The sequence below is a fragment of the Synchiropus splendidus genome, chromosome 15, assembly GCF_027744825.2.
Source record: "Synchiropus splendidus isolate RoL2022-P1 chromosome 15, RoL_Sspl_1.0, whole genome shotgun sequence".
Classification (NCBI taxonomy): Eukaryota; Metazoa; Chordata; class Actinopteri; order Syngnathiformes; family Callionymidae; genus Synchiropus; species Synchiropus splendidus.
Window position 1 is genome coordinate 11,129,261 of NC_071348.1, and position 25,231 is coordinate 11,154,491.

At 41.7% G+C, this 25,231-nt stretch overlaps 1 protein-coding gene across 4 annotated transcripts in view; it reads left to right on the plus strand.

The window, feature by feature from the left end:
- The window catches only part of LOC128746753 (kelch-like protein 29), a 272,806-nt gene that overhangs the window by 146,427 nt on the left and 101,148 nt on the right, over window positions 1–25,231 (plus strand). The window lies entirely within an intron of this gene.

The following is a 25,231-nucleotide window of genomic DNA, read 5'->3' on the forward strand; positions in this document are numbered from 1 at the left end:
TATTTTGTTGTAAGCACAGGTCCATTTCTGTGATCGAGGTGGAGCATCGAACAGTATATGGTCCATTTCTTTTAGAAGTCTACGTATGGTGTTATAGTGAAAGCCTAAAAGGAGACCTTTGATCTCTCAAGAGACCTTTGATTTCTTGGTCGACCCCTGCAGGTGGCTCTAAGGTGTTGGTGACCGTCTTCAGGGTAGCTGTTGTGGATAAGCCCTGTGGCAACTGAATTCATGTTGGGGACTTGGTCGTTTCCAAATCGGGGAAATGAAATGGTCAAAGAATAATACATTTGGACACAAATGGAGTTCATTTAACACGCTAGACCGATGCATTGTGAAGCTGCGTTGTCATGAAGTGTTGGTTTGAAGTGGGTTTTAGATTCAGTTGTGGTTTGAATTTGCAGATAACAGTAAAGTGTAGTGCGACAAAGTATCATTGCAAAGAAAGTGACGACAGGGTGATGGTTAACTACTTCATGAAAGCATCTGTTCTGAGGAAGTCCCTGACTCCTTGCTGTCACGATACTGCAGGCCCACAGAAGAGCTTACGTGCTGTTTCTCATATTTCCAATAAAAATCTTCCAGCTGGAAATCCATGCTGGCGAGTGACAATTTTATTTGTTGCGACACCAGTTTTACAAGACGGATTGGATCTATTGCTCCCATTGTGTTGCAAATTGTTTGGAGTTGTTTTGCTGTAGTTTGTAACCATTTTAGAAGACATCCATCTGGTGTCCACCTGATGCTTCCAAAACTAGCCATGTCCTCTCACAGGTGTTTTCAGCCCCAGGTTTTCAGGCAGTTTGTTTAGTGACGTTTCATGAAGTTTGTGGGCCAAGAAAGAGGTTCCAAGCTCAGGAGTTGGGTGTGAAGTCGTGTCAAACTTCGCAACCTATCGGGGAGCGAACTAGCCGGTCCGCCGAAATGCGTTATTTTCCGGCTTTGAAACAAAGTCATGACACGCACTCGAGGAATGTTTACCTGTAGACATTTCCAAATGGTCTGTTGTGCTGCCAGATTTTCGAGCGCTCATACAATAGAAGTATCTGTACAGCAAAATGGTGGCAGGTGCATACCTCTGTGCCACTGAGGGCACTCGGCACACTCAGGAGATGGAATGGATTTAATGGTCTTTTATTGACGACAGTGGAGGATGAGGGAATAGTTATGTGAGTGAATATACACCCACTAGATAACACCCTGTTGCCAACGACAAATCGAACCGCACGCTTTCCCTCTGACTTTTTCGTTAAAATTTCACTTTGAAGACCTCTTGTTCTTTCCATTTGAACGAAACTTTCCGCGCTCGACATTTTCAGCGCTGTCTGTCAGACCACTCCACAACCCGACTTGTCTCATTCATATTGCTTTTGTACCATAAAGTACGACTTGCTTCAGTTCAACCAACGAAATGTTTTTGTTTTTTTTCCTCTGAAGCATATGGGCCAACCAAACCATTTGACACAAAAGCGCCTCAATGTGCCTTCCATGACAACAGGATTTGAGGCAGGTGCATCTCTGCCTCACTTGTAATAGCCAGCAAGGGCCTCGCGCAGCCTTTCTCTTCTGCCTGCATCATTTGTAGTCTTGAAGTGGCGGCACATTTGTAAAAGCTGCTTCAATGCTCTGGCTCAGGCAGGAACTTGTGGGCTGAAATTGGTTTTTGGTTTTAACCTTGGAGTTTATCATGCAGAAGGCCAATAACAGATGTTTGCAATTCCCCGTACAATTTTCACATTTAATGAGGCCGTTAATTTACGCTCAGATTGTTGCCTTTGTCACGGACACGTTCTGATCAATAAAATGAATGCAGCTTCCATCGAAGCAATTATTTTTATTTTTCCAAGGCTGCCAGCCATATATTGAAACAAGACAGTTGGTTGGAACCAAAGCTTTCCATGTTTAATAGTCTGCATCTGTCCATTATCCCGAATAACATTTTGACCTCCTCCATTATTCAGTTAGCAGCATGTGTGGCTCTAATACAGCTGTTTTATTTACTCAGGATCGCTTCTCTGCATGTGGAAACCTGATGTATATATTGTGTATTATGTTGTCAGGAGTTGTCCTTCAAGTGCCCCTGACTGGATGTCTGCTACGGGGTTGGGAAGGTTACGCCTTCCAACAGATAAACCCGCTGATTATATAATATTTCATATGTAAATCATGTTTTTTTTTTTTACTTCATAGCCACACTACACATGTATTTCTCGGGATTTTATAATGAATAGTATGTTAACATGTAAGCAATGTTCTATAGGCCATACTTGTAGCTATCTTTTACTTGTTTCCACATTTGTTCTATGACTTAAAAAAAAAAAAAAAAAGAAATGTCAGTCACATGACCCAAACCAAGATGGACGCCAAGCACTTTTTTTTTTACTCAAAAACAAGCATTACAAAGAACACAGCTACAAGTTTTGGAAAATGTGGCAACTTGCAATTGAAGCGACATGAGTGAATATTTCAGTGAAGATATCGAGACAATATTGCACAATTAAGGAAGGTGGTATTGATATTATCTTTCACCCCTAAATTTAATGAGACTGTGTCTTAAAGCCAAAGTTTTAAAGCCTATTTTTGACAATTAAAGTCATATAGAGTGCAGTATTTTACTGTCTTGTTTGACTTGTCAGTAATTCACCATTGAATACAAGTATCCAACTTCCGACCTGCTTGACTTACGTCCAGCTGTACTTAAGACCACAGCCAGCAGATGCTTATATTTCTTTTTAATTCAATGTCTGGCACCGCGGCACGTAGCAGCCCGACAGTTATGACAGTTAGGGCAGCACAGTATCCCAGCATCTCACTCTCACACAGCCATCTACCACTACAGTTGCACCTATAACCCTTGCGTCGGCCATTTTGAATGGCATTCCACTTACGTCCAATCCGACTTACGACGAGTTTATCGGAACCGATCCCGGTCGTAAGTCGGATGTTACTTGTACGCTGGTATACATCTGTTAGCCCTCAAGTTCCCCTGAAATCCTGTGCATCGGTCCTGGCCGACGTCATGCTGGCACTGTAGAGGGACTCACATTTGTTCCCATCTCAGCTTTGCTTTGAAAGGGCTTTAGCGTGCACGTGATTGTTGGGGTGACAGTGGAATATTGGTGAAGAATGGCTGCTGCTGTGTTGTCAGCGGTGCTCCTAAGTGGCAAGGCAGAACTCTGCTCTAACAAGAAACTTAGCAGAGCAGCTGTAATGATGGTAATAGCTTCCAGACTGTCTGGTCTTATAATCCGCCCAGTTCTGCAGTCATATCTGTTACTTCCTGGAATAGGAGGCTGAAACAAATACAGCGCTGCGAGGTCATGTCTCACAGCCACTGAAGGTGTCTAAAGCTGGCATGTGCAAACTTTTTTTAAGCAGGCCAGAGTTGCTGGAGTGAAATTCATGGGCCAATTATTCTGCTTGATGCCCAGCAGCCGCACGGACCGCCGCCTCCCTTTTGTGCAAGCGGTACATCATCAATACTTCTTCCACAGTCACCATTGTTGCTTTAGAGTTTGTTGTTGTCACACTGTGCAGTACACTTTCGACTTTTCAGCATTACAGACATATGTGATCAGTCATTGGACATTGGACCGGTACAGGTTCGTGTATTAAGGGAACATAAATTGGCCTTAAAACAGACTTTTATAAAGCTACATTCCATCCCGGAAGGCTCAAGGACGATGGTTATCATGATGCTTCTTTCTTCCACATTAAAAAAAAATCTGTTTTATAATGCTTCTTAGAAACTTCCATCTTTCTATTTCAGACTGTAGAAATTCTCCAGGCTGCTTTTGAAGAAAGGATGTAAATAGAAAGTAATTGGCAACCACAGCCACAGGTGTGATTCAAAAGCAGAGAGCAGCAACTGTTGAGGAAATAAAAAGTGTCAAAATAGTTTCTCATTTTAAGTCACTAGATAGCTCACACGTGAATCTGCATGTGCTGGATTTTCATAGTTCCTAATGCCTGGAATTTTGACCCTTACTAGATCTTAAGTCAAATCGGAATTCCTTATAATGTTCTCTTGTTGTGTGTCTTGTAAAACATGTGTAACCAACCCCATTGTGGGTCAATTTCTAGGGGTGGCCATGATAGCTTGTCCCATTCTATGTGATGCAGTGCTACAGTATGTTGCTACACTGAGGGATGAGGTGAGCTCGCCTAAGTCCTGCCTCTTATTCCACCACAATAAAGCCATTATTCCTCTTCTTCTTGGACGTCACTCACAGATGTGCATGTGTCAGTCACTGAGGCTCTTGCCATCATAGAGCTAACATCATAGACCATCAAAGTGTCCCTCATTGCTTCATTGTTGGCTTAAATGCCGCCTCAAAATATATGTAAAAAAAAATGTATTACAGCGTTGAATGGTGCAATCGAGGAGTGTTGAGGATTGCTCAAGAAACTCCCCAAAACTAAAATAAAATGATACAGTTGATGGTGAAAAAAAGAAAAATACTAAAATTTGTTTCAAATAATAGAAAGACAGGCTGATATTGTATTAATATTTCCTGTTTAAAGACAAATCAATAATGTGAAAAAGCGATTTACATTGTTCCACCTGAAGTTGCTTTCAAAATGTTGGGAAGCGCTGTGGATGACGTGGCCAGCTGGACGATCTTGACGCACTGGAGACAGGAAAAATAGGTTGCCGACCACTGTCGTGTTCTTATTTCATATTCTCATTCTTAAATATTCATCTGCAATATAAAGTGATGGGTAATGACTGTGTAATTATGCCCCATCTATGATTCAAATATCAGAAATGGAGGATGTTATTTTGAGGCAAATGGTGACACCTACATGAGCCAGTGTTTGCGATGACAAAGGATTTAAGAGTCGTTGACAGTGCTCTTTTTTTTTTTTTTTTCTTTAAATACCCTAATCCGGTGCACAGCAAGCCACTGTGTGTTTATGAATGCGCGGACACACAAACTTCCTGGGTGTGACCGCGCGGATGTCAGCCTCTCACAGTTAAAGCCAAGCATCACAGTGACAGCAATCACGCTCCATGTTTGATTTGGCTTCTCCTTCAAAGGGAGCAATTTGTCTTCGCTCTGCATCAGTGGGCACATCAACAACTGTGTGCTCCGCTGTGTGTGCGTGTGTGTTTGTGCCCGCTCAACCTCCCTCGATCTATTTGTTGCTCGTGTGGAGACAGTCGTGTGCTAAGGCGACTATAACAGTAACCAGTGCACAACGTGTCCACAGCAGGTATTTTCACACCTATGTGCCTGTATTTCTCAACACATACCTCAGATGTTGATTCACACTGACATTATTGAAAATGTATTTTTCATAGTGGCGTGTTTCTTCTGACTAAAGGAGAGCCAGACTTCATGTATAGCACCAGTGCAAAGCTGAGGTTATTACATGGCGCCTCATGGGTTTGATCAGGAGCTCATGTTTTTTTGCCAGCTTATTAAATGCGGGCGTTGGTCTTATGGCTTCGGTAGAGGGTGGATCTGAAACAGAAAATGTAAAGCGCCTGCTACCTAGCTTTGCTGCCCCGACTAGATCTTTTTTGGGTTTCAAATAGGGCAGAGGTCTCGCCTCATTTGGTGCAGGCATCACTTCTGACCAATCGGGTGTCAGAAGTCTGTAGTCAGTTGGTGCTGCTTGTTTGATATCGGGCTTCTGAGACCGCCTTCTTCTGCACAACGAACATGACTAGTGGACACACCTGCTGAAAGGGAAGATGAAGGGTCAAGCTGTCGACTCCCAGTGGGGATAATAGATTATTTTGCAATGGAAATTATACATCGAACCACATTAAATAACAATGCAATATATATTATTGTAACAATCTGAGATTGGGATTTTTTTGGACTGCTCCACCATTGGTATCAAAACACGATTGTCGTAAAGGTCCATAAGAGGAAAGCAGTTTGGAGATGAAATGTGGGGGATTTTAATGGAAGGGAAAATATTGAGTCAAGTTTACAAGATGAAGGCTGGTAGACACGGCAAATAGCAAGATACCCGACTTTCACTGAGCAGCATGTTAAACACAGCTAGCATGGAGTGCAGTTGCACAAGCTACATCACATTTTGATCGGAAGGTTTACTAACATGTTGCATTGAAGGCGAGGGTGCCGCGTCTCCTGCCTGCTGCCCTTCATACCGATCGTATTATGGCTACCATGGCCAGCATTTCAGCCAAAATTGATCATTTTCGGAGTATCAATTTTATTTATTTTTTTTATTGTGCTGCAACCCCTTAAGGGTTTAAGTAAGTGTCTGGTGCGGCAAGAGTTTTTGTGTTTTGAATCCAGTCTTACGTGGACGGGAAGTCAAATGCTAAACTGAACTGGCGTTAAAGGAACATGACCAGGCGCCGTTGAAACTCTACCCAGCATTATTTGGGAAATGTGATCCAAGTGCGTGGACTTGAACCTACTCTGTCTATCGAGTGCTTCGGAGTCGAGAGCACAGCTCACTCAACGCAGACTAGAAAATTCAATGAACCATGTAAGCTGTCTGTCAGATCTGATTGCGAGGGTTATTGGCCTCACTTTTTTGGAACACTTTTTATTTCCTTCTCCCGGAAATGCTGTCTGTCATTCTGAAGTGAAGTTTCCTGTGTTGACTGCAAGCTAGGAATGCTAGATGAAGTTGCTTTTCAACTAGGTTTTTCTTGTCTCGCAATGATTTGTCAGCCAATGGAACGCTTTGGAATTGAGGCAGGGCAGAACCCCAAGAGAGATGCCTGAACTAGGTTCAGATTCAGCTTTAATATTCCAGTGTACAACCCTGGGGGGGAGCCTGTTGGAGAAGAAGCAGGTCTTTTAGGCAGGCGTTCATGCATGGAGTCTGGTTATAGAGTTGCGAGTGTTATTTAATGTATGTTGGCACTGAATATGATCAACTTTAGGTAGCAGCTAAAATGCTAGAGGAGGAAATGTGTCTCTAAGCGAAGTGTGTGTCACCGTGTCTTTTAACCGAGTCATTTGACTTAGTAGTTGCCATCAGCCAGAGAAGGATAGCGCTGCTTGTTTAGCCTGTCTTAAAACCGCTAGTCTCACAAAGAAGAGCTACGTGTGCAGGAATGTGCCGGTGCTTTTGTCCAATGATTCCCGAACAAAAGGAGCTGTGATGACTGTATCGGGGGTCGCGGGTGGATCGGTCCGGCCATCTGCTGCACTGAGCATGTGCTTGATTTTCAATGCGTCTCCTCAACCTTCCCTGGCCTTTCCTTCCCCTGTCCTCCCTCTTTCGCCGTCACCCACGCAGACAGTCCCGTGCTTAACCGCACACTTGGACGGTCCGCGCTCCCGCCGGTGTCGACATCCCCCGTCGCACCGGCAGCGGCCTCCTCCCTGCCCGGGAAGTTCATCTTCCAGTCAGCTCACATCAGCCGCCATCTGGGGAGCGAGCATCTCTGGAAGCGCCCGTGAAGGCAATTAAGATGCCGTGCTGAGTTAAGATCAGTGGGCTACTTTGCCACGGCGCGAGCGGCGCGGCTTCACACGCCTCGCCGGCTATTCTGTCTTATCTGCCTTATTCAAACTGTAGTCCCGGCAGATTTTAATTATCCGTTCATTGTTTTGTTTACCTTTGCACCAAACACAGTGGAAACTCAGCATCACTATCCACCTGCATATCTGTTCCTCTCTGTGAAATGCTGTGCCAAATTACAGAGAGTGTATTTACAGACAGGCATGCTTTGTTTTGCTTCACGCGGCACCACACTGGATTTTACCTCAAGTCAGTGTGTTGGCTGTTACACTGATGCTCCCCAGTTTGCCAATAAAGGACTCCCTAACCCGGATTACAGACTCTACTACGCCATGCGTCAGCAGATGACGCACATGATACGCCTAACTTTTTGCGGTTAGATAAATCCTACCCTGAACTTGATGCTGCTTTATTGTTCTCTGTAGTATCTAGTCTGTAATGTACATCAGAGGGATAATACACAGTATGGGCGTGGGGGATGCGATATGGGCCTTTCAGGTGACACTTCTTGCATCAAAGCCAAAGTTGGAGAACCTGAACCTCGGCAGAAAGTCCCGGAATTCATAGTGACAGGGGGGAAATTCAGCAACAGCCAGTAATAAAATGGAAGAAAAGCTGTTGACATAGTCTGCTAGCAACAACTAGACGGCGACGAATGCCGAAAGCTCTCTCTGTGTCGAGACTTCAGTCCGTGTTGCGAATAATCTAGAAGGAAATTTCATGAGGCCTATGTCATCCTATGACATTTGGAGCCTCACGACCGGCTGTACCATGTGACTGCTCAGGAACTGGATCGCACAGGTCATTTCCAAATTTAAGCAGTGATGAAAAGTTTCCCGCACTGTAGAAAACCTTTTAGTAAGTCTAGAACCATCCTGCCAGAGTGTGTATCCACTAGATGAGTGACGCATGACAACAAAGAAATAGAGAGCGAGGAGGCAGCAATATTTTTATGCCTAACAGGAATCAGTCTCTTGAATCATTGTGATAAAATATTAGTAAAATATATCGAACGTTATGATTATAACTCTGTCTTCATTTCGTCTCACCATTTATCAGGATTGAAGGAGGAAGTAGAATTGAAAGTCCCTCAGTGAACCATGCGCAACTACCAGATCATGTGACCTGTCTAACATAAATGTAAAACAAAAACAACAAAACTTCGGCCAATTTTGATAGTTTTGTTGATTCAAAAAAACTGCTTTCTTCATGGATAAGTCTTTCATGTACTGTATATCTGAACATTTGAACCCACAATTCTGTTCCCATAGTAGCTGCTGCTTAAAAGCACCATTAAATGCAAATTTCAAGTATCAAAATATGAGCAGCTTCTCGTCCTTTTTTTTCCCATGTGAGTAATAAATTATTACTACAGCTGTGTTCACTTATTTTTATTATTCTATTTTTTTAATTGCCTATACAATGGTGACGCTCAGCCATGCAACCGACTGGCATGAATTATGAATGTGCACATATTCCATTGTGCTGAGTGTCGGTGACTGACAGCAACGCAGTTACAGTCGCTGAATCTACGTAAATTACTCGGCGTTATCAGCCTTATGACTAATGCAAAGGATGTGTTTTGATGGCTGCGCCTGCATGGCTACAGTGTGACAGGCTGCTGAGAGCGGTTAATAAAAACAGGAGCCGCGTGTGATAGCCGCGCGACTATTAATCACAGCATCCAGATTAATTGAACTCCCTCTTTTCCTTTGTCTCCCTCAGTAGCGGCTGTTTTCCTGGGTAGGAAGCACGTCATTACAATTTCAAGTCACACAAACCGGAGCTTTAGGATATTACCACTACTTTTATTTGTACAAGTTTCTTTTACGCTGACTTGGTTCGGCGTCTCCGGAAATGAATTAGAGTCACGACGGTGTTGTTGGGCCATTATCTTACAGCTATCCACATCAGGATTTGCCAAAAGCTGGGCCATGCTTATTATAAGTCTCATAAAGGCTTAACTTGGAATATAAATGTAATGGGTTTCGCGCTGCGATGCCTTTTCTCTCTCCTTCGCGTGTAATGTGCCTTAATTCTCTGCAGCTGGCGTGAAAAGTCATTTCAGCAGGACTGTGGAAATGTTGCAAATTATTTATGAGGGTGAAATTTATTCCTTTGGACTTGAAATGTGCAGGTAATACTTTTAATAAAAGTATGCTCATTTAAAGTATGTGGTATTGAGTAACCTTGCCATGTCTGGCCATTTGGGAGCCTTCCTTTTCTTCTTCTTCTGCCGCTTATCCGGGGTCGGGTCGCGGAGGCAGCATTCGGAGCAAGGAAGGCCAAACTTCCCGATCCACACAAACCTCCTCCAGCTCTTCCCGGGGGATCCCGAGGCGTTCCCAGGCCAGACCAGAGACATACTCTCTCCAGCGAGTCCTGGGTCTTCCCCGGGGTCTCCTCCCGGTAGGACATGCCCGGAACACCTCCCCAGGGAGGCGTCCGAGGGGCATCCGGATCAGATGCCTGAGCCACCTCAGCTGGTTCCTCTCGATGTGGAGGAGCAGCGGCTCCACCCCTAGCTCCTCTCGGATGACCGAACTCCTCACCCTATCTCTAAGGGTGCGCCCAGCCACCCTGCGGAGGAAACTCATCTCAGCCGCTTGTATCCGCGATCTCCTCCTTTCGGTCACTACCCAAAGCTCGTGACCATAGGTGAGGGTGGGAACGTAGATCGATCTGTAAATCGAGAGCTTCGTCTTGTGACTCAGCATTTGGTAGCCTTTTTTTTTTTTTTTTTTGCTATTGACAACTTACTCTCAAGAGGCAGGAGAGGAACCTGCACCTGCCACTGTGTCTTTGCTCCATTGAGATATCCGACTGTTACCAATACTGCGGCGGCTCTTGGGGGAGAAGAGGGAGAGAATGGAGGGGGCGGGAGGTTGAGCAGCAGCGGTGCGTCGCCGGCACCAGAAGGAAACCTGCCCCCGTCCTATCTCCCCCTCGTTATCGTATTTTAAAGGAGAGGAGTCCCGCTGGCAGCCCCATACATTACACGCTTCCACAGCTCATACAGAGATGGCGCAGAGCTCATTAAGATTGATAATCCGTCGTCCACCTCCTTCATGCAGGAAGCAGCGCTGGCTTCATTAATCACCTGTATTTCAAGATAATGCTCAGTGGCAGCGCACTCGCAGGACCTCGACAGCATGGCTGCCACCAAAAAAAAAAGGGCTCCGGCGCCGGCTGGAGAGCCCGGATCATGTAGCAATGCAAGATCACAAGTTGTTGGATAAAGAGGCCAACTTCAGCGCCGCTGAGAAAGAGGTTGTCCTCTGTGGACTGCGGCTCTAACACATATAATGGCGTTTAACCTATTGCTTATGCTAAACCTACTTCGAGTGTATTAAACTACATGCATTATTCTACAAAGTACTACATTTCTGTGTAATAAATATATTCACATTTCATTTCCCATTATTTAATAGCAAAGGTTGGTGTCCAACTGAAAGTCTGGAGGCCATATCCTGCCCCCAAGGAGCACAAAATTTGCCATGAAATAAAATGGTTTTATAATTTGAAGTGTGCGTTGATCCCAAAGTTGATTTCCCAAAGTGGAGCGTTGAGCTCATGTGCTGTGAAGAGATGGCCTCCCGCCACGTGTGGCAGTGTTGAACTTTCGTCTTATTTTCAGACAAAAGTCAACAGTTAATCTGAAACTGAAAGTTTGATGCAGAAGTAAGTGTAGGTTTTTGAGTTTAGAGAAGGTGAGGAACTCTTTACGTTTGGAGACAAACTGCAGAGATATGAATTGGAGATGTTGTGTTACCGACTAATGCTGCATCTTTTTAGTGGGAGTCAGTGGGGATCCCACCAACTAGGAATGTAGAATAAAATAAAATAAAATACAACAAAGACTTTTCTAGAAGCTCTTTGATTTCAGTTTTTGCACGACTGTTTTGGTATCTTTTTATTTATTTATTAATTTTTTTTTCAGCAGTTGTGGATTGTTCTGCTTGACTGTTCCGTTCTCACATGTTGCTCGGGTTTTACTCAGTCCTGCTTCTCTCTCCAACCCCATCGTACCTGTGGCCTCTCTGTGGTTCTCACTCATAAACTGCAAGGCGCTGTTGTGAATCAATCCAGCAGGGATGTCTGTTTCTAAAGCAGTTGTTTGAAGCAGGGTACGAAGGAATTAAAGGGGAAATAAGTCTATTAAGGCCAGATTGCTTATTTGCTTCTGACAGCTGGATGGAGTGTTTTATTCAACGCCACCATTCAGATGTCTTCTCAGCCTTGTTACTTAAAAAATACTTCTCCTTCTCTCTCCACGAAAATGGATTTATAAGTGGTGCATTGCAATCGTTGCAGATTTTATTTTATTCATATCTGTGAGATCAGTGCAGATGTAGCCAGTGTGCTTCTACGTCCCTTTTCCCCTTTTATTTCTCGAGAACCGGGCCATGGTTCAAGCTCCAACTTAGGTCACAGCAGACTCATAATATAGATAAAACAAAGCAATAAACAAGTCTCAAGTCTGTTGAAGAGATCCAAGTCCTCCACTTCATAGCATCATGATATGAAGTGTCGGCAAACCCAACAAACTGTGAGTCCATCAATGAGATCTCAGTCCAGCAGCAGCAGTGGTCCTCTTAGCTAAATGCTGAAGTCATGCATGCGTCAGGTTCATGGTGAAGAATCCTGGAGAAATTCCTGGATCAAGATGGGACACTACTTTGTGATGAAGTCACAAATACATTGGACCCCCTTTTATCTCCCATGATAAGATTAATACGCCCTGCGAGTCCAACCTTACCCGGCAATAATGCATTATCAATGAGGCAGAGTGTAAACACAGCAGATGTTACCAGGAAGCCAGTCAATAGCGGATGTTTCTCTCTAATGAGAAGCTGCAACAGGAGGGAACATGGTCTCCAAAACAGCAGCAGATGTGCTTGCAACACTGCAGCTTTAGAAGCAAAAAACAGAGGAACCTTCTCAGTAGTGTTGACTCAGAAGTATTCTCGGTGTGCGTCGAACTTTGTGCTTACTTTTAAATGAGTTTGATAATGCGTGTGGGGTGCGGAATTAAATACCAATGAAAAGAACCGGCTTGCAGGAAGGACTCCCAGATTCTACTCATTATTTTGCAGCCTGCATATTTCCAAATATTTGCAAAGCTGACAATAACTTGGAGGTTCGTATGGAGGTACTTGGAATTCTTTTCTGGAGATCATTTGAAGTTGATTTACATTTACTCTGGATGTTTCGGGTAGTGGCTGCGGTGGCTGTGGAGCAATGGTGTTCAAGATGATGGTCTTTGTCTCAGGTGCATATGTCAACTCAAGATAGAAATCTATTGAAGTCGGTTGTGTTTGATGCTTTAGAACAAAATATGTTTGGACAGTGAGGGTCAATCTTTGTGTCAAGTCCATTTCATGAGCTGCGATTGTAAATATTACACCTTGTTGCTTTCACATGTCCGTAGCCTCCCATATTTTATTTTTTAATAAATATTTATATTTGGCTCTTCCGTCAGCTCTAGAGGTAAGAGATGAAAGCGCAGTTGTTGTGAGGTGATATTTTCACTTCCTCTTGTTGCGAGGGCTTTATACTGTATCTGAGCAGGGAGACCACATTGCTAATGTCTTCCATGATATGTATGTCTTCAAATGCTTTGTCCTGGCTGATTCTTTTAAGAAATGTTAAGTGTAAACGGCACTAGTTCTGTAGCCCGTCCCACATTTTCTCTACTCAGAGATCTTACCTGCCACGATTCCGGATCCACACATTTGCCGATCTACTTTCTAGCCATAGACCCTGGGGAATACGACCAAGCCGGGGTTGGTGACTTGAAATCTGCTCGGGAAAACATGGTCACTACTGACGACACTACTACATGCACTCACCAAATGGGGAATCAAACTCATAGAGTCTAGTGAGCCAACATGCTTCACACCGTGATCCTGGCTTTCGCTGAACTACAGTACTTGATGATGAGGGTTTTTCATCTGACAATCCTTGATGGGGGATTGTGTTTCAGTGCTGCAGCGGTTGTGAGCTAGAGATCAAGAGTTCTTCTCTCTAATGAACTCACCCAGGAAAAGTGCGGTGCTCTCTGTGTTGGAGTGGAGATAGACTCTTAAGCACCTGTTCCTCATGAGGTCTGGTTGCTGGAGGACAGGAGACTGGATTTCCTGTGTTGTGCCTCGGCTGAACATCGTCTTCAAAAAGGTCTTGGATGAACCACGGGGCTGTGTTCTACAGATTTATCTAATCTCTGGGATTGCCTCCTCAAGTTCTCGCAACTGCAATGATCCGCGCCATGCTATGTCAGCACAAGGCTCGGTGATGGTTCTGGATGTTCCTGTATGAGAAATGAATGATCAGGTTGCCGTGACACATTGCCTTACCTGAAGGTCCCCAAAGATCACCAAAAGAGGGAGCTTTCTTGACTTTTAATCTCACTTTTGTAATCCCTTGAAGGTCCCATATTATGCTAGCTTCAGAGCCTTTAAAGTCGAGGTACTATAATTATTTATATTATACAAAACACTTAGAAGTAGGTTGTTTTTCCTGTGAATTATAAGCTCCTCCCCCAGCTCCTTGACCACACCCCTTTCGTGGTGAAGTTGCAATACGTTCAAGAACGTATTCTACGTATTCTCTGATAAAGCTGTTATTGGGAGGAGGAGCGGTAATATATTTTATGATGTCACAATGTTGTTAGCCCCGCCTTCTTTCCCAGTTTTTCAAGACTCTTCTCCAGCATCCCTAACACAATGTCTAATGCGCTGTAAGGCATTTTGTCAGCGCAGTCACATGCAAGTTGGCTAGTAAATACCTTCTATGCTATGCTTTTTTTCCTAGCTTTTTTCAATGAGATGTCATTTTTGGAAGAATGGATCATGTAAGAAAGAGCTGTTGTGCCTGTGCTACGTGTTTTATTCCTCCAAATTCACAAGGACGTGTCGCCATTGTTAGCATTGTGTAATCCTGCCGAGAATGTGATAGTGTGAAAGAAAATCAAATGTTTTTCCATCCCGAGAGAAAGTGAGTGGAAGGATCAGGTGGGAGGAGAGGAGGCCGGGAGTGAAAGTGAAGTCAGAAGTGAAAGAAAAATCTGATGGAATTACGTGGCTGGCTCAACTTCAGGTCTCAGGGACTCGTCTCAGGTGTGCAGTGTGTTGAGAAGACTCGCACACCTGACCTCACCCCAGCACTAACCTTTCTGCTCGGGCTGCTCTGACTTCCACACAGTTACGCTGTAAACACACGTCTTCAGGGGAAGATGTGACATTTATCTAAAGCTGCATGGCTTCCATGAGAATGGCTGTGTGTTGTTTTTGCCCAAGTGCTTTTAGTGTGCACTTGCTCCGTCCTCCCGGTCGAGGTCAACTGGAAAGTGTAGTCCGTGGAGACAAGTATCAGGAGTGCGCAGAGATTGTGTGGAACGTACACTAGCCCCAGTCATAAACACGGCTGAGGTGTAAGACAAGCTGGACAGCGTTTCTAAATTCTCCCACACATACGCTGGCAACTGTGTTCAGACAACCGTACGTGCCCAGTGCCTCAATGTGAAAGGTAGACGGGGCTTAGCGCCGGCGAAGCTGTTCCTGGCAGCAGTCAAGGCAACCAGGAGCAAGAAACACGATACTTTTTGCACACTGTTGCCTTCATTTTATTTATTTATTTATTTTTTCTTTAGATTGTGATGACAGCTAAATTATGGTACATGCTTCCTTTTATACACAATGGTTTTACGCTCCTTGTGACATATTTGTCACAGTATAATCCTCCATAATTGTAAATGAAATGAGACTGAATATAAAACTTGTGATTAATATCAAGTCACCTTCAACGTTGAATGAAATCGCAGAGAAACTCAACCAACATTCATTGGAAAATATATCTGTTGAAGCATTTTAGTCAAGGTGAGGTTATGTTTTGGTCCTGTTGTAATTCATGTTAATATTTAATATTTACATATTTATTGTGATTTTAATGACGCAATGCTTTTCTTTCTTGTTAATTTATTTAGTTACTCTAACGTTCAGCATTTGCTTCCATAATACTTGAAAAAATATACAAAATGACTTGACCAATTGATTAGTATTTTGCTTTTAACATTCTCCAAATTGAATTAAAATCAGTGTATATATATATATATATATATATATATATATATATATATATATATATATATAAACTACTACTGCTACTACTACAAAAATTATAATAATAATAATAATAATAATAATAATAGCGATACATCCATAAGGAAGGTAAAAAGTCATATTTTGAGCTTTTGAGAGGGAAAAAAAGAAGCACCTGTCAAAACAGACAGGAAATCTGAGACGTGGCCTGAAAACAACTTGGGTGCGTGTTGCACTCACGAGTTTGTGGCTTCAGGCTGAAGAACAGAAAGCTGCCATCGATCGCTTGATGGAACCGAATACGCTTAACTTTTCGGCTCTACTGGTATCTCCAGATCAAACCTGGAGACAGATCATCATTTCTTTTTTTTGTTTGTTTTTGTCATGAATGCCTATTTTAGGCGAAAAAAAGAGGTTTGTCTTGTTACCTGGGGTGATTTCTGATTCCTCACCACGTTGACTGTGTGGAAATCCTGTCAAATATTGGTATAACTAGTGCATTATTTGACTTTTTTGTTGGGATTTATATTTAAATACAACCATTTTCTGGTTATTTAACTGCATGCATATTCAAGATTCTACTTAAAGCCAGATCAATAAAAGCCCCAATCGTCAAATTCTGTTCATATAACTGCAAAAACAAAGTGTGGTTTCATTAAAAGCAACCAGTGACACTGAGTCATGCTATGAATGAAGCCATGAGAATGAGTCCCTATGACATTTTCAGGAACTGTCGCTGGTAGTTTTGGTGAGTTAGAAGGGCCCCGCAGTCCCTCAACAGAAAGAGTCTCAGCTTGCGTTCCCGGTCTTCCTCCTGTGTGTGTGTTGTGCAAGCGATTCCAGGAACACTACTGCCACCTACTTCCCCATTGGTTTAGCACTTCCCTCGTAATATCTGCTGCCATCTCTAGTCTCTTTCGACCGTTGCGGGTTGGCGGTAATTGAAACATGATATCGGTTAGTAACACACCACACAAGTATTCATAAATGTGTCTTTTATAGTGATGCATTCTGGGTAACTTCAAGGTGAAGCGGAATTGAATTCCCTTTCCGATCCAACCACTCAGCGACAAAAGGTCGCGCTCACATTGCGAACCTGCACCTGCGTCCGCATGATTCGTTTCACACAATTAGCTTTGTTTATTCCTCGGGGATTCATCGCTTTGTTTGAGCCCCGCCCCCCTCATCGCCCCCTCGCAGTAATTCATATGAAATCGTAACTTAGCAATTTCATTAAAAGGAAAGAAGTGTCGCACTCCCTCGAGTCAAATCCCCTTGGGGTGTGTTATCAGCAGCGGGCAGCGATCGCTCGCCTTGTTATGACCAGCCTTCTCCAATGACATTGCCTTGCCTAAGTCAAGTGCGTGTTTGTCACAATGACAAAAATACTGTGAATGAAAAAAAGAAAAAAAGAAAAAATCAGCGTGCGAGTACCTCAGCTTCACCGTGTGTACTCTGACTGTGATGAAACAGACGGGAACCCCAGGCTTCTCCTGCTCACTCACTCTGACAGCTGGACTCTTCCGTTGTTTATTTCACCTTCCAGTACAAGTGGAGACCCACCACCGCCTTTCTAGCCAAGGCTTTAGGTGGAGTTAGAGGAATCGGGTTATAAATAAGGAAGACATTTTGTCCCCTGCCACACACACACACACACACACTGTAGTCCTGCTTTTTTAGGTGGGATTTTTCGTTTGTTCTCTTGTGTGTTAAGTCACCCCTCCAGTGATTGGCTGAGAGAAGTGTCCTACATTCCTATTGGAAGGAAGGTGACGAATCAGGAGCGACGCTGTGGCCTCATTGTGTCTCGCTGCGTCCAATAGCGGAGGAGGGAAGGTGGTCAGTGGCTTCACTGTGTTGTTGTTGGAGAAGACAGTTTGAAAGTGGTAAAGGCCCCAGTAGGATAATATTGTGGATATATATATATATATATATATAGTATAAATAAGCCTCAGTGAGCAGTGCTATTATTACACTGAATAAAATGCAAAATGATAGAACTGAGAATGGGTTTTACACTAATATAAATAATTCATCTGAATTATTTTTAAGCCCCAAATTATGTGCAGCCAGCATTGTTTCTCCCTGCATATGGTTGTGATGGAATCCTCCAGTTCTGGGGAGAGATGCTAACTCAGACCTGCAATGCTCATATGGAGGAACTAGTTCTAAATATTAACTTTTTATTGATCAATCATGCCACAGGACACTCTTCAGTTGCACTCCCATTCATTTCTTGTACAGTGGGATCACACACACATCTTGACTCCAGCCTCCAAAATGAAATGGAAAATAAAGAAATACAGATGATGCTTGGTTATTATTATTATTATTGATGTTTTTTTTTCTATTTATATCTATTTGTGGCAAAGGGTCCCCAGAGGTATTATGTGTATTATTATTCACTACTTAAATCTGAGTGAAATGAGAAGACTGCACTACATCATTTATATAGCAGGCATTATACTTGTAGGAGCAAAGTACAAAACAGCTACTAGTGGCAGTCACGTTGCTATTTTAATTAGTATTCAATGGCTAAATACAATTTTTGACTCACAAAATGGCAGTCGTGTGTGTTCAATGAGTGTGGCGAGGAAGTGGGTTTTTGAGGACGGCGTTTTATTTACGGAAATACTGACAAGCTTGTCATAAAAAAACAAAAAAATACCACAGAAATAGAGAGCTATTTCAGAAGTCTGCTGTACTTTGCAGATCTGGATTTATGGGTATTTATTTAGATTAGTTGTATAATAGTAGTATTTAATAAATGTATTTCCAGGCCATATATGTCAACCAGAGACTGCTGCTCAGATAAATAAAATCTTATTTCTGATATATTCCTTTTTTTTCCCTCGATTTGTTATTTGTAGCCTTGTTTTTGCTCTTTATTCTATTCTGGATTTCTGTGTTTTTAATCATGATAGGTGTGTCGTGCCGCGATCCACCAACACCCGTCCCGTTTGAGGTCACCAAAAACACTTCTGAGGCCATTCAGTTTATCTAAACCCAGAATCTGACCCCCGCGACCAAATCCAACTCATCTCTGTAGCTTTATGTTCCTTTGAAAGTGTTTTGGATTGGCCATCAGACCTCTGTTAAGGGGCGGTCTTGAACTTCTGCTTGGGACGACACTGTCTCTCAAACAGTAAATAAAAAAAGAGTCTTGCTGGAGCGACGTGCTGATGAGTCTCACACCTTATGAACACATTCCATCCAGACATTTGCCTCCTCGCCTCCATTCAGTTTGGCAGTTGTGTCCTGCAGTCAGTGGAACTGAAGGTGCTCCAGTCTGGCGCTGCCCAAATTCCCTTTGTACGCCTTCAGGAGTCAGACCCAGGTTTCCACCCGTGGTGTTAATGGAGCCTGTGCCTCACCTACTCCTGGAGTCACGCTCGGAAAATAAGCCTCTCGCTTCAACAATGTAATGAGTGTGCTTTTTCGCGTTGTATTTTCAGTTTTCTTCTTCAGAATAATCTCAAGCACGAAGCGGAGGAGCTTCAAGAGTGGTGTCAAAACTGAAATTCAGATTGTCATGCGATCTATTTATGTTGTGTGCTACGACTTGTCATTTTTTTATCTTACGGGTTTTTTTTATTTCACTTGTTTAAAGGTAAATATGGGTTTGTGTGAAGGATAATATAGCTGGGATGATGGAGCAGTCGCCTCATGACAGGATGGTTTTCGGCTTCACCCGTGTGTGAGCAAAAACACTCAACGTGATCGCACCAGACGGTGATGGTCCGATGTTTAAAAAAATATTCACTATTATTACTTTATAATTTTTTTAAAATTTTTATTCAGTTAAACTGAGGTCTCTTCAACCACCGGTTCTTGACATCAATTTTCTCAAACTGGTGCATGATATTTTTTTGAAACGGATTTTTTTAAAATGAATAACTTTTTAATGAAGATTATTCTAAAATTATCTTTATTAGCTTGAGAGCTGACATATTATGAGAATGCGAAAATGATTATTTTATGAAGTCTGAATGCAGGTGTTTATCCAGAAAAAAAAGCTCAAAAACTCTCTACGTTTTTTTAGCCTTATTTTTCGTCATATTTCTCACTTTAAGATGAATTCATTTTATAAGCATTTCAACAAGATGGATGCACTTCTTTTAAGGCAATGCAATCCGAAATATGTTGTTTTTGACTTGTTCAGAAAGGGCAAAAAAAAAAAATATATATATTTAATATTGCATTATCTTGAATGAAGTCCCTTCATCTTGCTGAAATCATTTTGAGTTTTTGCTGTGGCAAAATAGAGAAAATAATGTCGGCCTTAGAAGTACAAACAAATAGACTTAAAATAATATATGAAACAAGTTTTATCTATCTCAATAATTTGTGGCAGCTTGTTTTGGTCAGTGTCAGGGACTCTGCTGTTCATCTTTTTCACATCACAGTAAACTTTTGATGTCCATGGACTACAAATACATCGCTTGGATGTGTTGAAATAAAACAATTGAATTCATTGTTTGAAGCCAACTTGGTCAACTGGCGTGTTGAGCAAGCCATTTTCTCAATATTGTTTTATATTCTTAAGGTTTTCTTTTTTCTCTGGTCACGAAGCTTCTTTAAGATACATGGTTAGGTGTTGTCTGAGTTGAGACAAAGCTCACCCCAGTGAACTGAATGGTGTCTTTCGCCACACCAGCCATTGGAATCAGTGACAAAGGCCTTCTCGCCTCTTTGAGGGGCACAAGTTCTGGACTCTTTTTGTTTCTCTCCCTGTCAGACCGGGCCCCCTGGCGCAGTCCGGGCCGGATGACAGCCTCTGTGAGCCTCCAGTCGCTCGGCTCAGCAGATTCGAAAGCAGGAGTAAAATCAAGCGTCCTCATCACGGACTATTCTCTCAGGCTACACGGTGCCACTTGTCTCGCAGACTGAAATCAGGACAGCTTGAGACTGGAGGGGTCTCGAGGATTTTGCAAACGCCTCGCATGAATTGATTTGCAGGGAGGAGCTGCAAAGTGCAGAGATGGTATGTTGAAATATTGTTTGGAGTAATGGCGCCTTGAACTGGGGCGAGGCGGAATTGGAAACCACATCAGATGTGATGGCTTTTATCGGGGTTGAAGGCGTTTGTTCTCTTTGAATGAGACTATTTACCTTAAAGACAGCATTTATAAAATGTAGGTAGTTTTTTTGTTGTTGTTGTTGTTATCATTTTATTTTTGCATTGGTCAGAGTAAAAAAGTTGCTCTGAAACGAAAGTGACACTTCAGTATGCGAGCAACAGAAGTCAAAATAAAATAAGATTCTATATCCATTCAAAGTACATTTATTATATTTACATGTATTTTTTAATAGTACCTTGGAATACTATAGTTGAACTTGTCATTCTTATTTTTTAAACAAGTTGTATTGTCGCTCAGTTTATGTGACATGTAAGTAGTCATTTTCTTTAGTCTGTCAATCTGAAATCTGATAAAAAAAAATAAACATATACAGTATGTGCAGCTTTATTTTGAAGAATGACATGGAGTTGGCTTGCAATAGATGAGACAGTAACTGCAGATTTTTTCTTTTAAATGGGTCCCTGTTTGAATGAAAGTGTTCATTAGCCGAGGTCTTCTGGTGAGCTGTATTTAATTTAAAAAACAAATCGCCTTTTCTACTTTGATTGCGCTTCTTTTCTATTTCAAAGCGAGAATTTGGAACAGATTTGTCATTTCACTCTCTAATAATGACTGTTCTGCTCAGTGAAGTTCCAGTTAACACTCAGTTTTTATGAAGATATCTGTGTTGAATTTTGCAAAACAATGTTGGGAACCAGAACATCAAAAAAGATCAAATTTAAGTCTGGAAATTCTGAAGTAAATGATAGACTTAGGAATATCATGAAGAGCAGTGATTTTTTTTTTTGTCCTTGAAAAAGGTTATTGAAAAGGTTCCTCATGTGCAAACGTCCACACGTTCACAGAAAGCCATTGAGAAGTGCTGCTAAACCTAAAATATGTTTTAACCTTTCCAAGGTTAAAACATCAAGTGAGGGAGTAAGAAATATTTAAAATATCTGTGATGGTTTTTGGATATTTTACTATTGCTTATATTGATACATTTTTCTCCATCTGCACTGACTTGAGAATTGCTCTAATGTGCCTTTAACAGTGCAAGTGAAAATAGCTGCTCTTCTCATATTCAGTGGTTTTTTTTGGCTTCATTCAACCTTAAGGCCACAGAACATCCGAATGCTGCATCACCTTTGACCTTTGCCTCTTCGCTTGTGAAGACGGCATGTGGGTGGATTTGGAAAAAAAAAAAAAAAAGAAGGCAGAATAAAAGATAAGTCCTTTGACCACATCTCTGATTTATCTTTCTTCACTTGTCGTGTGATTCATCTACTTGACATTATTATCATGCAGTCTTTTGGTCGGATGTTTCTGCAGACATATTTTTGGAGACAGGGCAAGTAGCTGTTTGACAGAGTCCTTCCCAGCATCTGTTCAGATGTAACAGCCTCTGCTCTGCTTCGTCCTCACTGGAAATTCCTCTCTATAATAGATATGCTGTTTTCTGAAAATATCATCCTCAACGTTTTAATTTTTTTTCTTTACAAACAGTTTACATTATTTATATGCAGCAACTGCAGAAACTATTTTATTTAAACTATTATTTTATTTCAAGCTACTACTATTAACTTACCTTTTAAATTCCTCAGAAAATATTTTAATTTATGTGGTTAAATGTATTCGGTATTATAGTAATAATAATAATAATAATATTTCAATAGTAATATTAATAGTAACGCAATATTTGGTTATGTATAGGGAAGAGAGCCATGTGTCTTTGGCCAAAATTAACTTGATTATTATGGGAGACTGCATTGACCGTTTATTTAAATTTCATTTTATTTAAATTTTCCTAAAATATAATTTCTCATTATATTTGCTCTATGTGATGATTCAGTGTTTTTGCATATTTCAATAGTAATTATAATATCGGTAACTCTCTGAAAGTATTTAAGTTAAACTTGAAATTAGTTCAACAAATTTCAGTTGTATTTTTTGTGATGATAATAATAATAATAATAATAATAATAATAATATAATTGTGTTGAGTTCAATTCACTAAAAACTTTGTGCATTGTATTTCAAAATGACTAGTAATTCATATATTTCAATTCTTTCATAAGCCAAATGGAAAGAAAATATGTCAGACGGTAGTTCAATATGTATGCATTATTATGAATAAATAGCCAGGTTGGTGATAGTTTTTTTCATTGGTATTTGGTTTTCTGTCACAGAGGAAATGAGTAAGACATTGATGTGCCTTCATAGGTTTTTCTGGCTCATTGATCCGGTGGGGTTTTCAACAATTGATCATTGGCTGTTAAAGGGAGAACAAAAGGGTCTGAGTGAGCAGGAGTCGCTCCTCTGTGGCTCTTTCTTGTCACATGACACTCACTGTCACCGCCATTTGTTGACCAGTCAAGTGGTCATCATTAATCCCATTTCATGTCCATTTATCACAGAGATTTCAATATTCTAGAAACTAGTTGTTGGCGCACTTCATGTGTTTTGTTGTTGCTTGGAGCATTGTTTCTCTTCAGGCGCAAACGCAATATTTGATTATGTATAGGGAAGAGAGCCATGTTTCTTTGGCCAAAATTAACTGGCAATATTCTGATTATTATGGGAGACTGCATTGACGATTTATTTAATTTATCAAAACGCTCAATTTTCCTAAAATATAATTTCTCATTATATTTGCTGTCTGTTATGATTCAATGTTTTTGCATATTTTATAATAATAAAAAATATTAGTAATAATAATAGAAATTATTATTGTTATTATTATTGTTGTTGTTGTTATTATTATTATTTTATATACATTAGAATTATTATTATGTAGACATTTCTGCGAGTGAAGTGAGCACGTATTTTAGAATAAAAGTAATAATTCAAGAGTAATTTCATGTCTCTGTATTGTTTATTATTTTAATAGAAAAAAAAACTACATGGCAGTCGTGCTCCTTTTTGTAGTGCATTTTTTTTACTTTACAAAAAACCTTGAAACATGTAGAATTAAAATGTGTTTCGTTGTTTATTACATTGTTCTTATTATTTAGTTAGATTGAATTTTTTGTTCACAAAACCTTTATTATACGGTCTGCAGTCAAGTTTTTGGCCACACTTTATCGTAGGGAACCCCAAATAAACTACCCTTTCTTATGTGTTTTCGCGGCATATTAGCCACTGACTTAACATAAGTTAGTCTCTTGAAAAGACTGAAAAGACTTTAAATTCTGAAACTGAAAATTCACATGACACCGTAATTACCAAAAAATGGACTGTAATAATACAAATAATTTGTTTATTAATAGTTGGTGTTCCCCAATATAAATTGTTAGCAAGTTTTAATTTCAATTGCATTTCATTTTGATGTATTTTTCATAAATCCAAAATGTGTTTTAATGGAAAAAAGGGTAGGTTTGCATGAATGGAAGCTGCTTTGTGTATGATACGTGAGATCATTTAAATATTGTTTCCCCTCAAAATGGTGGCACCTGCTGTGGAGATATGTGGGAAAAATCGACCCTAAAATGGCTCCGTGCTTTGCATACAAATTTTACGCTGCGTTGCTGAAAGCATCAGCCTATCACAGCCCTGCACGTAACCTCGCAGCGGCGAAAAGTCGGAGCCACTGTAGCTGATACGTTACCAGTCGGCGAACCCAGCAACCGGATTGGCTGCGCAGATGTTTGGCTTGAGTCAAGAGTTACCAGGGTGAGCGGCAGAGTTGGCACACTTTTCACACCAACTGTGCCGGATATCGACCAATCCGGAGGAGCCACGTCGGGGTGTTGCCTTCACCGATTTTGGGGTTTGATTCCAGCGAGTTACATCGCAGCTGGTTTGGTATGTTTTTCTAGTGAATCTCGGTTTGATCTCTTTAGAGTGGGTGGGAAGCCTCACAGAGTATTGAGACATTTGGTGTCGCAAAATCCCCCTCACCACACTCCGCGCCCAACTGTCTGAGGGCACGCCACGAGCGGTTTCATGGTCCACACTGGTGATGAGTTGTTCATGAGACGTCTACTGATGCTCTCCCCAAGAGGCACAGAGGAGCCGCCATTGTTTGCCGAGTTCTCTGTCTTCCCCCTCCACTCCTCTCACTTCCCTCTATTCTCTGGGCAAATGGATGGTATGTGGTGCGGCTGATTGGAGGTGAGAGCCATATCGGTCGCTGGAGATTCGCTAATGCAAACTCCAAACAAGTGTGTATTCACATTTCACAGTCGATGCTTATATACAGTGATCACATCTGGCCCACTGACGGCTGGAATGCAGTGGAAAGTGAAGAGAGACGTTTGAAAGACAAGATAAATGCCACTCGGATTCTATGTCCAGAGAGATGCAGGTGCATGTCCGGAATAATGTTTAGTAAAAACCCATTTGCCCTCCATGTTCTATTCAGCCTTAAAACTAGGTCATCCTGCGACTGGACATGTGAAAACACAGCTTTCACCGCTTTCAAATCACACCTCATCCGTCGCCTCTTTACGGTGTGTAATTTCGCATCCTGAATGAATTCGCGGCCCAGCTCACGCCGTCCTGCCGGGAAAAAGGGGCGCAGCTAAATGAGAGGATGTTCCCGTGACAAGCAGAAGAGCCGGTGTCGGCGCAGGTTAATTAAAGCCAGGCTTACGGTTCCCCATCAACACC